Source organism: Eubalaena glacialis, chromosome 6 (genome assembly GCF_028564815.1).
Source record: "Eubalaena glacialis isolate mEubGla1 chromosome 6, mEubGla1.1.hap2.+ XY, whole genome shotgun sequence".
Classification (NCBI taxonomy): domain Eukaryota; kingdom Metazoa; phylum Chordata; class Mammalia; order Artiodactyla; family Balaenidae; genus Eubalaena; species Eubalaena glacialis.
In genome coordinates, this window is record NC_083721.1 from 3,840,102 (window position 1) to 3,856,372 (window position 16,271).

General features: G+C 38.5%; 1 protein-coding gene across 1 annotated transcript in view; it reads left to right on the plus strand.

The window, feature by feature from the left end:
- ZBTB21 (zinc finger and BTB domain containing 21) overlaps window positions 1-15,939 on the plus strand; it is a 36,810-nt gene extending 20,871 nt beyond the window's left edge. Inside the window, exon 3 of the transcript XR_009701232.1 lies at window positions 15,310-15,939. The gene's annotated coding sequence lies outside the window, so the exon portion shown is untranslated. The remainder of the gene's footprint in view (window positions 1-15,309) is intronic.
- The last annotated feature ends 332 nt before the right edge of the window (window positions 15,940-16,271 follow it).

Consider the following 16,271-nt stretch of genomic DNA (forward strand, 5'->3'; position numbering starts at 1 on the left):
ATTATTCATCTCAGTTTTACCCACTAACTTTAGCATCTGTTGATGTTTCTGTGTCTTGCCTGAATTATTTTTATAATTGTTTCCAAAGGGAGATTTTCTCAAACCTTCATTCTTTCTTCATTTATCTGTGGGCTTTCTACTGCAAGAAATTAATTTGTTCATTTACTTTTTTATGTGTTGTGGATTCATGGATTCCTGTTCTATTCAATGGATTATAATCAGTTGCCACCATATTTTTTTTCATTTTCAGGCTCAGATTATCCTAGATTTAGCCAGTGGGAGCGTTACACTGGCTACTCTGACCTTTGGCATGTCCCCTTCATTCCTTGAGTATCTTCTCACTTCCTGACACATCAAGATGTTCCAGACCCATCTCATCCCTTCTCTGCCGGAGCCTGGAGAGTCTGATTCCTTTTAGTGGAGAATGGTGTTTGAAGACCAGGATCTGGGCGTTGAGCATGCTGATTCTAACTAATGTGTGCATGCTCCCAGGCCCTTCTGTGGACAGAGGCTTAAAGGGGAAACACACACACGCATCTGAATTTATCTGTGAATCCTGTAGACCTACTGACATATTCAGAAATCTGTGAGTTCACATCCATAGCTTCAATTCCAATCCAATACCACACGATGTATTCTTTGGCTGCCTCTCTCCAGGTTTGTATCTCTCCTCTGTGACGGTGAGAAAGTCAGCTCCCATTACCTCAGTTTCCCTGCCATGTAGCCAATCTCCAGCCCCCCTTGGGCCTGCTTTCCACACTCAGGCTGACTGCCGTCCACGTGGGGATCTACCTTATGGCTTTTAACAAAGGAGAGAAGGATGGAAGGAAGGAAGGATGGAAGGAAAGGAGGAAGGAGGGAAGGAAAGGAGGAAAGAAGGAAGGAAGGGAGGGAGGAAGGGAGGAAGGAAAGAAGGAGGGAAGAAAGGAAGGAAGGAAGGAGGGAAGGAGGGAAGGAGGGAGGGAGGGAGGACTATAATTGTTTCTTTTTCCTTTCGGTTCTATCAGTTTTTATATCATGTAGTTTAACACTATGATATTAGGTGCATAAATGTACAGGGTTGATTAATTGACCCCTTTAACATTTTTAAAATGACCTTTATCTACTGTGAAACCTACTTCGTTTGTATTACTATAACTACTCCAGCTTTCTTTTGACTAATTTTAGCATGGTATTTTTTTTTCCGTCCTTCTACTTGTAACCTATTTGTGTCATTATATTTAAAGTATATTTCCTGTAGGCATGTATTTGGGTACTGATTTTTTAAATCCAATCTGACATCCTCTGTCTTTTAATCAGGGTATTTAGATCATTTACATTTAAGGTGATTATTGATATGGTTGCATTTAAATCTACCATCTTATTATTCATTTTCTAATTATTTCACCTATTCTGTGTTCCCTGTTTTCTTTTTTTTGGATTAACTGAGTTTTTATGATTTCATTAATGTTTTTTAATTACCTTACCTTATGGGTGATACAAGAATTGACAGTATATACTTCGCAGCCTTTGTGCTTGGTTGTCATACATTTCATGTCTGTGTATGTCATTAGCCCCACAATACATTGTCATTATTTTGCTTTAAATAGTCAATTAAATTTTTAAAGGAATTTAATTAATAAGAAACAAAGTCTTTATATTTGCCCATATAAGTTTCCATCCTTGAGCCCTTCATTTCACCTGCAGATCCAAGTTTCCATATGATATCACTGTCCTTCTGGACATTAACATTAATATTTCTTGTAGAAAAGGTCTACTGGTACTAAGTTATTTCAGCTTGTGTATGTCTAGAAAAATCTTTATTTTACCAATTTTGTTTATTTTTTATTGAAATATATTTGATTTACAATATTCTGTTACTTTCAGGTGTACAGCAAAGTGATTCTGTTATACATATATACGTATATATTCTTTTTTAAAATTCTTTTCCATTATAGGTTTTATTTTGCCAGTTTTGAAAGATCGTTTTGCTGGGTATAGAATTCTAGAATAGATAGGGGTTTTTTTCCAGTACTTTAAAGATATTGCTTCACTGTTTCTACTTTGAATTATTTCCAGTGAGAAATCTGCTCTCCTTATCTTTGTTCCCATATACATAATATACCAATTTTGCTTTTAAGTTTTTCTCTTTGTTACCAAATTTTTTTGTGTGTGTGAGAAGAGTGGCATTGTTTTACATTAAGTTCTTTTTACATAAATTTACATCACATTTCTTTTTTATTCAAACAGAAAATCACAAAAATTATAATCATCCTCATCAGTTCACTCAGTCCCATGTAATTAATTTTTTTTCATCTTGATCTTTTGTTAACAATTTTATGAATTCATCAGTTTTCCATTAGCGTTCTCGAAAGGCTTATTCATTCAGTTCAGCAGTATAGTCAGTTACCAGAAACCTGTACTTGTCAGAGTCTTTTCCATGAATTCCTTGAAGATGAAACCCTTTTATAGGAATATTTTTGCAAAAGCATGAGAGTACATCCAGAACTGTCTGTAAATGACAAAAGACTTAAAAATGACCATGGTTAAAGATTTGATGAAAGTTCACAATAATGCAATTGACAAGGATATTTAGTTATTTCTGAGATATACATTTTAAAGTAATAACTAGAATTATGACTTATAACATTATACCAGAACATATAAGATTTTTAGGAATTTCATGTAATGTCTGAAACATTTATATGAACATATTTCCATACAAATAACCCAAAGAAAGTTTAGTATTCGTTTTTTTGTGGTTTTTTCTAATTTTTGAATTTTATTTTATTTATTTTTCTATACAGCAGGTTCTTATTAGTCATCAACTTTATGTATAAAACACATTATCATACACATCAGAATATACATGTCAATCCCAATTGCCCAATTCAGCACACCACCATCCCCAGCCCCCTGTGGCTTTCCCCCCTTGGTGTCCATACGTTTGTTCTCTACATCTGTGTCTCAACCTCTGCCCTGCAAACCGGTTCATCTGTACCATTTTTCTAGGTTCCAAATACATGCGTTAATATACGATATTTGTTTTTCTCTTTCTCACTTACTTCACTCTGTATGACAGTCTCTAGATCCATCCACATCTCAACAAATGACTCAGTTTCGTTCCTTTTTATGGCTGAGTAATATTCCATTGTATATATGTACCACATCTTCTTTATCCATTCGTCTGTCGATGGGCATTTAGGTGCTTCCATGACCTGGCTATTGTAAATAGTGCTGCAATGAACATTGGGGTGCATGTGTCTTTTTGAATTATGGTTTTCTCTGGGTATATGCCCAGTAGTGGGATTGCTGGATCATATGGTAATTCTATTTTTAGTTTTATAAGGAACCTCCATACTGTTCTCCATAGTGGCTGTATCAATTTATATTCCCACCAACAGTGCAAGAGGGTTCCCTTTTCTCCAACCCTCTCCAGCATTTGTTGTTTGTAGATTTTCTGATGATGCCCATTCTAACTGGTGTGAGGTGATACCTCATTGTAGTTTTGATTTGCGTTTCTCTAATAATTAGTGATGTTGAGCAGCTTTTCATGTGCTTCTTGGCCATCTGTATGTCTTCTTTGGAGAAATGTCTATTTAGGTCTTCTGCCCATTTTTGGATTGGATTGTTTGTTTCTTTAATATTGACCTGCATGAGGTGTTTACATATTTTGGAGATTAATCCTTTGTCCGTTGATTCGTTTGCAAATATTTTCTCCCATTCTGAGGGTTGTCTTTTCGTCTTGTTTATGGTTTTCTTTGCTGTGCAAAAGCTTTTAAGTTTCATTAGGTCCCATTTGTTTATTTTTGTTTTTATTTCCATTTCTCTAGGAGGTGGATCAAGAAAGATCTTGCTGTGATTTATGTCAAAGAGTGTTCTTCCTATGTTTTCCTCTAAGAGTTTTATAGTGTCCGGTCTTACACTTAGGTCTCGAATCCATTTTGAGTTTATTTTTGTGTATGGTGTTAGGGAGTGTTCTAATTTCATTCTTTTACCTGTAGCTGTCCAGTTTTCCCAGCACCACTTACTGAAGAGACTGTCTTTTCTCCATTGTATATCCTTGCCTCCTTTGTCATAGATTAGTTGACCATAGGTGTGTGGGTTTAACTCTGGGCTTTCTATCTTGTTCCATTGATCTATGTTTCTATTTTTGTGCCAGTACCATATTGTCCTGATTACTGTAGCTTTGTAGTATAGTCTGAAGTCAGGGAGTCTGATTCCTCCAGCTCTGTTTTTTTCCCTCAAGACTGCTTTGGCTATTCGGGGTCTTTTGTGTCTCCATACAAATTTTAAGATTTTTTGTTCTAGTTCCGTAAAACATGCCATTGGTAATTTGATAGGGATTGCATTGAATCTGTAGATTGCTTTGGGTAGTATAGTCATTTTCACAATATTGATTCTTCCAATCCAAGAACATGGTATATCTCTCCATCTGTTGGTATCATTTTTAATTTCTTTCATCAGTGTCTTATAGTTTTCTGCATACAGGTCTTTTGTCTCCCTAGGTAGGTTTATTCCTAGGTATTTTATTCCTTTTGTTGCAGTGGTAAATGGGAGTGTCTCCTTAATTTCTCTTTCAGATTTTACATCATTAGCATATAGGAATGCAAGAGATTTCTGTGCATTAATTTTGTATCCTGCAACTTTACCAAATTCATTGATTAGCTCCAGTAGTTTTCTGGTGGCATTTTTAGGATTCTCTATGTATAGTATCATGTCATCTGCAAACAGTGAGTTTTACTTCTTCTTTTCCAATTTGTATTCCTTTTATTTCTTTTTCTTCTCTGATTGCCGTGGTTAGGACTTCCAAAACTATGTTGAGTAATAGTGGTGAGAGTGGACATCCTTGTCTTGTTCCTGATCTTAGAGGAAATGCTTTCAGTTTTTCACCATTGAGAATGATGTTTGCTGTGGGTTTGTCGTATATGGCCTTTATTATGTTGAGGTAGGTTCCCTCTATGCCCACTTTCTGGAGAGTTTTTATCATAAATGGGTGTTGAATTTTGTCAAAAGTTTTTTCTGCATCGATTGAGATGATCATATGGTTTTTATTCTTCAATATGTTAATGTGGTGTATCACATTGATTGATTTGCGTATATTGAAGAATCCTTGCATACCTGGGATAAATCCCACTTGATCATGGTGTATGAGCCTTTTATAGTGTTGTTGGATTCTGTTTGCTAGTATTTTGTTGAGGATTTTTGCATCTATATTCATCAGTGCTATTGGTCTGTAATTTTCTTTTTTTGTAGTGTCTTTGTCTGGTTTTGGTATCAGGGTGATGGTGGCCTCATAGAATGACTTTGGGAGTGTTCCTTGCTCTGCAATTTTTTGGAAGAGTTTGAGAAGGATGGGTGTTAGCTCTTCTCTAAATGTTTGATAGAATTCACCTGTGAAGCCACCTGGTCCTGGACTTTTGTTTGTTGGAAGATTTTTAATCACAGTTTCAATTTCATTACTTGTGATTGGTCTGTTCATATTTTCTCTTTCTTCCTGGTTCAGTCTTGGAAGGTTATACCTTTCAAAGGATTTGTCCATTTCTTCTAGGTTGTCCATTTTGTTGACAAAGAGTTGCTTGTAGTAGTCTCTTAGGATGCTTTGTATTTCTGCAGTGTCTGTTGTAACTTCTCCTTTTTCATTTCTAATTTTATTGATTTGAGTCCTCTCCCTCTTTTTCTTGATGAGTCTGGCTAATGGTTTATCAATTTTCTTTATCTTCTCAAAGAACCAGCTTTTAGTTTTATTGATCTTTGCTATTGTTTTCTTTGTTTCTATTTCATTTATTTCTGCTCTGATCTTTATGATTGCTTTCCTTCTGCTAACTTTGGGTTTTGTTTGTTCTTTCTCTAGTTCCTTTAGGTGTAAGGTTAGATTGTTTATTTGAGATTTTTCTTGTTTCTTGAGGTAGGCTTGTACAGCTATAAACTTCCCTCTTAGAACTGCTTTTGCTGCATCCCATAGGTTTTGGATCATCGTGTTTTCTTTGTCATTTGTCTCTAGGTATTTTTTGATTTCCTCTTTGATTTCTTCAGTGACCTCTTGGTTATTTAGTAACGTATTGTTTAGCCACCATGTGTTTGTGTTTTTTACGTTTTTTTCCCCTGTAATTCATTTCTAATCTCATAGCGTTGTGGTCAGAAAAGATGCTTGATATGATTTCAGTTTTCTTAAATTTACTGAGGCTTGATTTGTGACCGAAGATGTGATCTGTCCTGGAGAATGTTCCGTGTGCACTTGAGAAGAAAGTGTAATCTGCTGTTTTTGGATGGAATGTCCTATAAATATCAATTAAATCTATCTGGTCTAGTGTGTCATTTAAAGCTTCTGTTTCCTTAATTATTTTCATTTTGGATGATCTGTCCATTGGTGTCAGTGAGGTGTTAAAGTCCCCGACTATTATTGTGTTACTGTCAATTTCCTCTTTTATAGCTGTTAGCAGTTGCCTTTTGTATTGAGGTGCTCCTATGTTGGGTGCATATATATTTATAATTGTTATATCTTCTTCTTGGATTCATCCCTTGATCATTACATAGTGTCCTTCCTTGTCTCTTGTAACATTCTTTATCTTAAAGTCTATTTTATCTGATATGAGTATTGCTACTCCAGCTTTCTTTTGATTTCCATTTGCATGGAATATCTTTTTCCATCCCCTCACTTTCAGTCTGTATGTGTCCCTAGGTCTAAAGTGGGTCTCTTGTAGACAGCATATATATGGGTCTTGTTTTTGTATCCATTCAGCAAGCCTGTGTCTTTTGGTTGGAGCATTTAATCCATTCGCTTTTAAGGTAATTATCGATATGTATGTTCCTATGACCATTTTCTTAATTGTATTGGGTTTGTTTTTGTAGGTCCTTTTCTTTTCTTGTGTTTCCCACTTAAAGAAGGTCCTTTAGCATTTGTTGTACAGCTGGTCTGGTGGTGCTGAATTCTCTTAGCTTTTGCTTGTCTGTAAAGCTTTTGATTTCTCCATTGAATCTGAATGAGATCCTTGCTGGGTAGAGTAATCTTGGTTGTAGGTTCTTCCCTTTCATCACTTTAAGTATATCATGCCACTCCCTTCTGGCTTGTAGAGTTTCTGCTGAGAAATCAGCTGTTAACCTTATGGGAGTTCCCTTGTATGTTATTTTTCGTTTTTCCCTTGCTGCTTTCAGTAATTTTCTTTGTCTTTAATTTTTGCCTATTTGATTACTATGTGTCTTGGCTTGTTTCTCCTTGGGTTTATCCTGTATGGGACTCACTGCACTTCCTGGACTTGGGTGGCTATTTCCTTTCCCATGTTAGGGAAGTTTTCGACTATAATCTCTTCAAATATTTTCTCTGTTCCTTTCTCTCTCTCTTCTCCTTCTGGGACCCCTATAATGTGAATGTTGTTGCATTTAATGTTGTCCCAGAGGTCTCTTAGGCTGTCTTCATTTCTTTTCATTCTTTTTTCTTTATTCTGTTCCACAGCAGTGAATTCCACCATTCTGTCTTCCAGGTCACTTATCCATTCTTCTGCCTCAGTTATTCTGCTATTGATTCCTTCTAGTGTAGTTTTCATTTCAGTTATTGTATTGTTCATCTCTGTTTGTTTGTTCTTTAATTCTTTTAGGTCTTTGTTAAACATTTCTTGCATCTTCTCGATCTTTGCCTCCATTCTTTTTCCAAGGTCCTGGATCATCTTCACTATCATTATTCTGAATTCTTTTTCTGGAAGGTTGCCTATCTTCACTTCATTTAGTTGTTTTTCTGGGGTTTTATCTTGTTCCTTCATCTGGTACATAGCCCTCTGCCTTTTCATCTTGTCTATCTTTCTGTGAATGTGGTTTTTGTTCCACAGGCTGCAGGATTGTAGTTCTTCTTGCTTCTGCTGTCTGCCCTCTGGTGGATGAGGCTATCTAAGAGGCTTGTGTAAGTTTCCTGATGGGAGGGACTGGTGGTGGGTAGATCTGACTGTTGCTCTGGTGGGCAGAGATCAGTAAAACTTTAATGCACTTGACTGTTGATGGGTGGGGCTGGGTTCCCTCCCCTTGGTTGTTTGGCCTGAGACAACCCAACACTGGAGCCTACCTGGGCTCTTTGGTGGGGCTAATGACTCTGGGAGGGCTCACGCCAAGGAGTACTTCCCAGAACTTCTGCTGCCAGTGTCCTTGTCCCCACGGTGAGCCACAGCCATGCCCCGCCTCTGCAGGAGACCCTCCAACACTAGCAGGTAGGTCTGGTTCTGTCTCCCCTGGGGTCACTGCTCCTTCCCCTGGATCCCGATGCACACACTACTTTGTGTGTGCCCTCCAAGAGTGAGGTCTCTGTTTCCCCCAGTCCTGTCGAAGTCCTGCAATCAAATCCTGTTAGCCTTCAAAGTCTGATTCTCTAGGAATTCCTCCTCCCGTCGCCGGACCCCCAGATTGGGAAGCCTGACGTGGCACTCACAACTTTCACTCCAGTGGGTGGACTTCCGTGGTACAAGTGTTCTCCAGTTTGTGAGTCACCCACCCAGCAGTTATGGGATTTGATTTTATTGTGCTTGCGCCCCTCCTACCGTCTCATTGTGGCTTCTCCTTTGTCTTTGGATGTGGGGTATCTTTTTTGGTGAGTTCCAGTGTCTTCCTGTCGATGACTGTCCACAGCTAGTTGTGATTCTGGTGTTCTCACAAGAGGGAGTGAGAGCACGTCCTTCTACTCCGCCATCTTGGTTCCTCTTCTCTTTGTTACCAATTTTATGCAATCTGATTATGACACACCATGGTGTACTTTTAGTGTGTGTGTGTGTGTGTGTGTGTGTGTCTGCCCATGCACACTTGGGCTCGTTTAATTTCTTAGGTGTTTGAGTTTATAGTTCTTATCAGATTTGGAAATTTTTCAGCCATTATTTCTTTAAATATTTTTTCCTTTCCTGCCCTCTCTCCTCTCTCCTTCCACAACTCCAATTACACATTTATTAGACCACTTGAAATTGTTCCAGAGTTCACTGTTGCTTTATTAAAATTTTCCCTTTAGTTCTTTCTGTTTCATTTTGGATGGTTTCTATTGCTGTGCTTCTAGTTTACTAATCTTTTTTTTCTGCAATGTCTAATCTGCCATTAACCATCTGGTGTAGTTTTCATCTCTAGAAATTTGATTTGGATCTTACATTTATCTTGGATGTCTCTACTTAACATTTTCAATCTTTCCTCCAGCTTCTTGAACATATGGAATACAGTTATAACAACTTTTTAATGTCCTTGTATACTAATTCTATCATCTGTTCCATTTCTGGGTTGGTTTCAATTTACTTCTTTTTCTTCTCATTCTGGGTAACAGTTTTCTGCCTCTTGGCATATCTGGTAATTTTTTTTGGATGGAAGACATTGTGAATTTTACCTTGTTGGATGCTGGGTATTTTTGTATTCCTATAAATACTCTAGAACTTTGTTTGGGGGACATAATTAGCTTAGTTGGAAACAGCTCTATCCATTTAGGTTTTGTTTTTAAACCGTGTTAAGTGGGATCCGAGTGGCATTTAATCTAGGGCTAATTTTGCTCCACTGCTGAGGCAAATACACCCCTTCTGCCCAATGTCCCATGAATTATTTAAAGCAGCATGAGTTCTGGGATTGTCCCCTCTAGTATGTTCGGGTGGCTCTTTTCTGGCGTCAGAAGTTTCCTCACGTGTGTTGATCAGTAGGCGCTGAAGGGTCAAGCGGCCGCTCTGGGCAGGCTTCTCCTCTCTGGTCGTCTCCCCTTGAACCCCAGCCACTATGTCTTCCCTGGACTCGTGGCCCCAGCTCCTCAGTCGAGATGCTGCTTTACCTCATTTCTTTCTCATCCCTCAGTGGTCACTGTTCTTCGTTGCCTGATGATCAATGTTTGGAAAATCATTCTTTCATATGTTTTGTCTGGAATTCAGTTGTTTCAAGCAGGATGGTAAATGCAGTCCTGTTACTCCATCCTGGTCAGAAGGGTAAGTGAGACTAGTTATTTTATTATTAATAGCTTAGCTAACATGTCCTAAAGTGTCTAGCACTGTGTGTCTGAAAAATTCTTCCAAATTCCAAGCAGCTCATAAATGAAATTTTCTCCAACTTGACCAAAAAATCACATATACATCTCACTAAATCCAAACTAAACTTGTCCCCTCCTCAGCTTACCTTTAAGTCAGGTCTCAAAAAGCCTATATTCACCTCAACACCAACCATTGCAAAAGAAATGATGGCAGAGGGGATGTCAGGATGGAAACAGGCAGACCTCTCTCTTGTGATCAGTGTGTGCCTGGTCGCACTTTTATACAATTTGCCATAGTAGGATAATTTACGAGGTGGCCTGCACAAGTGAGGGGCCCTGGAGCCTAGCTTCATTAGCCGCACAGTAAATCTGCCTCTGTTTTATTCATTTATAGTGAAAAACCTAGGTCACAACCCGTTTTGTGAATTTCCTAATCTGGTAATGGGTCACAACCCACCGTTAGACGCTTTGTCCTGCCCAGGTCATCGGATAACTGGGTGGCAAGGTGTCCTCTATAGGAGGAGGCCAGGGGGCCTGGGACCTGCTAGCTGAGGGAAGAGCTGTCCCTTTTAATCCTCAGTGTTTTTGGTGGCAGAGATGATAAGTAGTTAAAATGGCAGGCACGCCAGACCTATTCTTCTCCCTCATGTGATAAACACATCAGGATGACACCTTAATTTGTTCCCCTCGAAACAGAAATTTGGTGTGTAAGGAAGCAGAGCTTTGGTTCTAATGGTCTCAAGTGATGAAAAGTAGGTGTTCACAGGCATTCAAGTTGGGTCTCCAAGTTCAGTTCAAAGAGCTTATCAAGAAACCATTTCTGGGACCTCCCTGGCGGTCCAGTGGTTAAAACACACGCTTCCACTGCAGGGGGCGCAGGTTCGATCCCTGGTCAGGGAATGGAGAACTAAGATCCCACATGCCACGTGGCACGCCCACCCACCCTCAAAAAAAGAACCTGTTTCTGTTCACAAAATCAAAGACCAAAGATGGATTACTGAATAGTTTGTAACATTTGATGTTATTTTTGTCTGTTTTTTAGTAATGTAAAAGAACTTAAAGTGCAAAATAACCTTGAATAGCCCTCTCATTTAAAATAAAATCATTTTCATCAAGTGCTGTTGGGTCTCTAAGAAGAGTTGAGCTCTGTTTCTAGCCACCTACTCACCCATAGAATGTTAGAAACATCCAGGGAACTTTTCCTGATTTGTTGCACTGAATAGTTGGAAATGGCTGTAGCCAACCACTAAGGAAAGGTTTACCAATTCAGGAGCTGAAGCTCTTTCCCTGCAAACTTACTTTGATTGGTCCAAAGAGTTACAGTTGAAAGAGTTACCAGAGCTCTGGAACAGTCTTACAATGTATACAACTTGGAAATTTTTTTTTGAAATAACCATATTTCCAGTGTCAATACTAGGAATATAGTATGTTCCCAATAAGTGATTTTCTTAATACATTGAAGACAGGGCCACATTATAACTTTTGTTGAGCCTAGACACTTCGGGAGAACCTTTCTTCCATAGAAACATATAGATTAAAAATTATATTTTATATTTAAAATATAATATCTTTTTCATTAAAAAAGAAAAATATTACCCAGGCTGAAGTGAGTTAAAACATTTTCTTCAGCGCTAAAACCTCATTTTTTTTCCTTCTGATTTTCAAAGAAATTAAAATATTTTTGTGGTCCCCATAAAAACACTTTTGTGGTTCCCTAAAAGTACCATGGACCCTAAACCCTGTACCTAGTGGATAAATCGACCCTGATTACAGGAAGAGCAAGGCCAGCAACCATGCAAGCTGCCAAGAGAGCCAGATTCCCCAGATAGAGAGACGGAACTTGGGCTTCCAAACATTCTGTTAGAGAAGTTATTACTCAGTGGATGATCACCTCCCAACTTTATGTTTATTTTTTAGCCTGATACCTGAGATCAGGGATTCTTATTGGTTTTTTTTTTTAATTCTTTTAAAAAATAATTATGAAACACTTTTATTTCTGATGCACGATGAATTAGATGCTCTGAGATTTCCTGCTTGGAAGCACTTGGATTCTTGATAGGACACACTTTCTGATGAATTACCAGACCCATAAGAAATAGGGGGATTTTCCAAGCCCCCTTTCCAGCTCACCCCCAAGAAGCAAAAAATCTCGTGAGCTGGAGAGAGTTGGCTTGCCTGAGGGTGGGCACCCCTGGCATCACTCTCGGGGATGCTGAGCCTTGGGCAGTGACAAGGTGGGGGAGCTGGGACTGTGGGGCGGGGCAGCCGGGCTGTGCAGAAAAGTGTGACCGCAGCCAGCCTGCCCTCCTTAGGAAGTGTGCAAGGGCCAGAGCGGCTCACTGTGCCTCAGCTGTTTGTACAAACAATACGGTTTATGCTGAACACCTGCTGTCCTTTGGAGAGTCTGGAATTTTGGTATGCTGGGCAGAAGGTGCCACATGACCAGCTCCCAGCAGAACAACTGGCACCAAGCCACTAATGAGCGTCCCTGGTAGGTGTGAGGTGTGATGTGCTGTCACACTCAGGGCTGAGGGAACATGGCTCCACCAGGAAGCTTGCTCCTGCTTCCTCTGGGTCTCACCTCATGCACATTTCCCCTCTGCTGCATTTGCTTTGTATCCTTTCACTGCAGTATATCATGTCCATGGGTCCTGTGAGTCCTAGCAAACCACCCAAACTGGGCGTGGTCTTGGGGCCCCCAATATGCAGTTTCAAGTCCATGTCACCCAAGGCTCACAATTGAATCAGACAATAGTCCCCTCTGTTTGAAAGCACCCCAAATATAGGTGCTCATGATTCCAGCAGATCAAGCCAAGAGCTCACAGTGAACACGTGAGGAGGCAGGCCCCCTGGGTGAGATTTGGCAGTGACAACCAGCAACAGAATTAGACCACCGGAAACTGCAGGTGTTACACTGTCATAGGGCAGGTACACAATAGATATTTATGAAACATTTTAAAATAATAAAGTGAAATAATAAAGATGACAAATAACTGGACAGTATAGGGACTGATCAGGTATATTTGAGAAAGAAACAAATGGAACGTCTAGAGAAAAAGTAATAATTTGAAATTAAAACAAAAAAAACCTGAATGAATGGTGCTGTGGACTGAATATTTGTGTCCCCCATGCCTTACATAAGAATATGTAATGGTGTTTGGAGGTGGCGCCCCTAGAAGGTGACTAGGTCACGGGGGTGGAGCCCTCATGAATGGGATTAGTGCCCTTATAAAAGAGGCCCCAGAGAGCTCTCTCAGCCCTTCTTCTGGGTGAGGACAAAGTGAGAAGATGCCATCTGTGGACCAGGAAAAGAGCCCTCACCAGGCACTGAATCTGCTGGTGCCTTGATCTTGGACTTCCAGCCTAAATAAATTTCTGTTGTTTATAAGCCACCCGGTCTGTGGTTTTCTGTTATAGCAGATCAAATAGACTAAGGCAACTGGGTCAAAGAACAGATTTCATATGACCAAAGAGAATTAATGAACTAGCAGATACATCAGAAGAAAATTACACAGAATCTACAGAATGGCCATCATCAAAACGTCTACAAATTATAAGTGCTGGAGAGAGTGTGGAGAAAAGGAAACCCTCCTACACTGTTGGTGGGAATGTAAATTGGTACAGCCACTTTGGAATACAGTATGGAAGTTCCTTAAAAACCTAAAAATAGAATTACCACATGACCCAGGAATCCCACTCCTGGGCATATATCCAGAAAAAAACGAAAACCCTAATTCGAAAAGATACATACACCCCAGTGTTCAGAGCAGCACTATTTACAATAGCCAAGACATGGAAGCAACCTAAATGTCCGTCGACAGATGAAAGAAGATGTCATATATGTATATGTGTATATATATATTGGAATATTACTCACCCATAAAAAAGAATGAAATAATGCCATATGCAGCAACATGGATGGACCTAGAGATTATCATACTAAGTGAAGTAAGTCAAACAGACAAAGACAAATATCATATGATATCACTTATGTGTGGAATCTAAAATATGACACAAATGAACTTATCTACAAAACAGAAATAGACTCACAGACATAGAGAACAAAATTATGGTTACCAAAGGGGAAATGGGTGGGGGGATAAATTAGGAGTTTGGGATTAACAGATACACACTACTATATATTTATAAAATAGATAACCAACAAGGACCTACTGTGTAGCACAGGGAACTATATTTGATATCTCATAATAACCTAAAATGGAAATAATCTGAAAAAGAATATATATATGTATGTATATATATGTGTGTATGTGTTTGTATAACTGAATCACTTTGCTCTACACCTGAAAAGTTGTAAACCAACTATACTTCAATTAAAAAAAAAAAAAGAACTAACAAAAGTTACACAGAATCAGCACAAAGAGACAAGAAGTTTGAAAATATGGAGGAAAACTTCAAAGTTATAGAGGAATTCCACTCTGGTCAAGATGGAATAATAGGGACTGGATTTGCCTCCCCACCTAAAACAACTAAAACACTGGATAAAATATAACTACAGCCCTCAAGGCATCGGATCCCCAGCAACAGACAACTCTTAAATATTTTAATGGTACTAAAACATTAAATGTTTAATGCTATTTAACATTAATATTTTATAATAATGATATTTAATGTTAATGAGAGCATTGCCATGCATAGTAATTTCTCTTGATCAAGTGACAATTTTAGATAATTTTTATATCATTAAAGTATTTGATGTTTAATGTTATTTAATACATAAAATAATATTTAATATTAATTTTAAATTATTTTAGATCATCACTTGGTCTAGATAGATTGTCAGACATAGCATTTACTGAATTAAAAATGAGATAAGCAAAGAAGTAGATTTTGAAAATACTATGGATGAGGTTTTTTTCCATTAAAACCAGGAAAGGAAACGTATAAATTCTGTTTATGGTGTTAGTAAAATACTTAAAATAATGTCATGCGTTTCAGTATACGTACTTTCCATTCTTCAATATTTTTCAATTATCTTAATATTCTGGAAAAAACCCAAGCCATTAAAAAAAAGTAAGACCTTTGATTTGCATTTCTCTAATGATTAGTGATGTTGAGCATCCTTTCATGTGTTTGTTAGCAATCTGTATATCTTCTTTGGAGAAATGTCTATGTAGGTCTTCTGCCCATTTTTGGATTGGGTTGTCTGTTTTTTTGATATTGAGCTGCATGAGCTGCTCGTAAATTTTGGAGATTAATCCTTTGTCAGTTGCTTCGTTTGCAAATATTTTCTCCCATTCTAAGGGTTGTCTTTTCGTCTTGTTTATGGTTTCCTTTGCTGCGCAAAAGCTTTTGTTTCATTAGGTACCATTTGTTTATTTTTGTTTTTATTTCCATTTTTCTAGGAAGTGGGTCAAAAAGGATCTTGCTGAAAATCTACAAACAGTAAATGCTGGAGAGGGTGTGGAGAAAAGGGAACCCTCTTGCACTGTTGGTGGAAATGTAAATTGATACAGCCACTATGGAGAGCAGTATGGAGGTCCTTAAAAAACTAAAAATAGAACTACCATATGACCCAGCAATCCCACTACTGGGCATATACCCTGAGAAAACCATAATTCAAAAAGACACATGCACCCCAGTGTTCTTTGCAGCTCTATTTACAATAGCCAGGACATGGAAGCGACCTAAGTGTCCATCGACAGATGAATGGAGAAAGAAGATGTGGCACATATATACAATGGAATATTACTCAGCCATAAAAAGAAAAGAAATTGAGTTATTTGTAGTGAGGTGGATGGACCTAGAGTCTGTCATACAGAGTGAAGTAAGTCAGAAAGAGAAAGACAAATACCATATGCGAACACATATATATGGAATCCAAAAAAAAAAATGGTTCTGAAGAACCTAGGGTCAGGACAGGAATAAAGACACAGATGTAGAGAATGCACTTGAGAACACGGGGAGGGGGAAGGGTAAGCTGGGATGAAGTGAGAGAGTGGCATGGACATATATACACTACCAAACGTAAAATAGATAGCTAGTGGGAAGCAGCTGCATAGCACAGGGAGATCAGCTCGGTGCTTTGTGACCACCTAGAGGGGTGGGATAGGGAGGGTGGGAGGGAGACGCAAGAGGGAGGAGATATGGGGATATATGTATATGTATAGCTGATTCACTTTGTTATACAGCAGAACTAACACACCATTGTAAAACAATTATACTCCAATAAAGATGCTAAAAAAAAAAAAAAAGTAAGACCATGTATGGTGCACATTTTTTTCTTTTGCCTGTGGTCCAGTATGGCTCAGGTCAGCAATGGCCTTTGTTTAAAATGTCGATATTCTGTTCATCATGGACTTTTTGC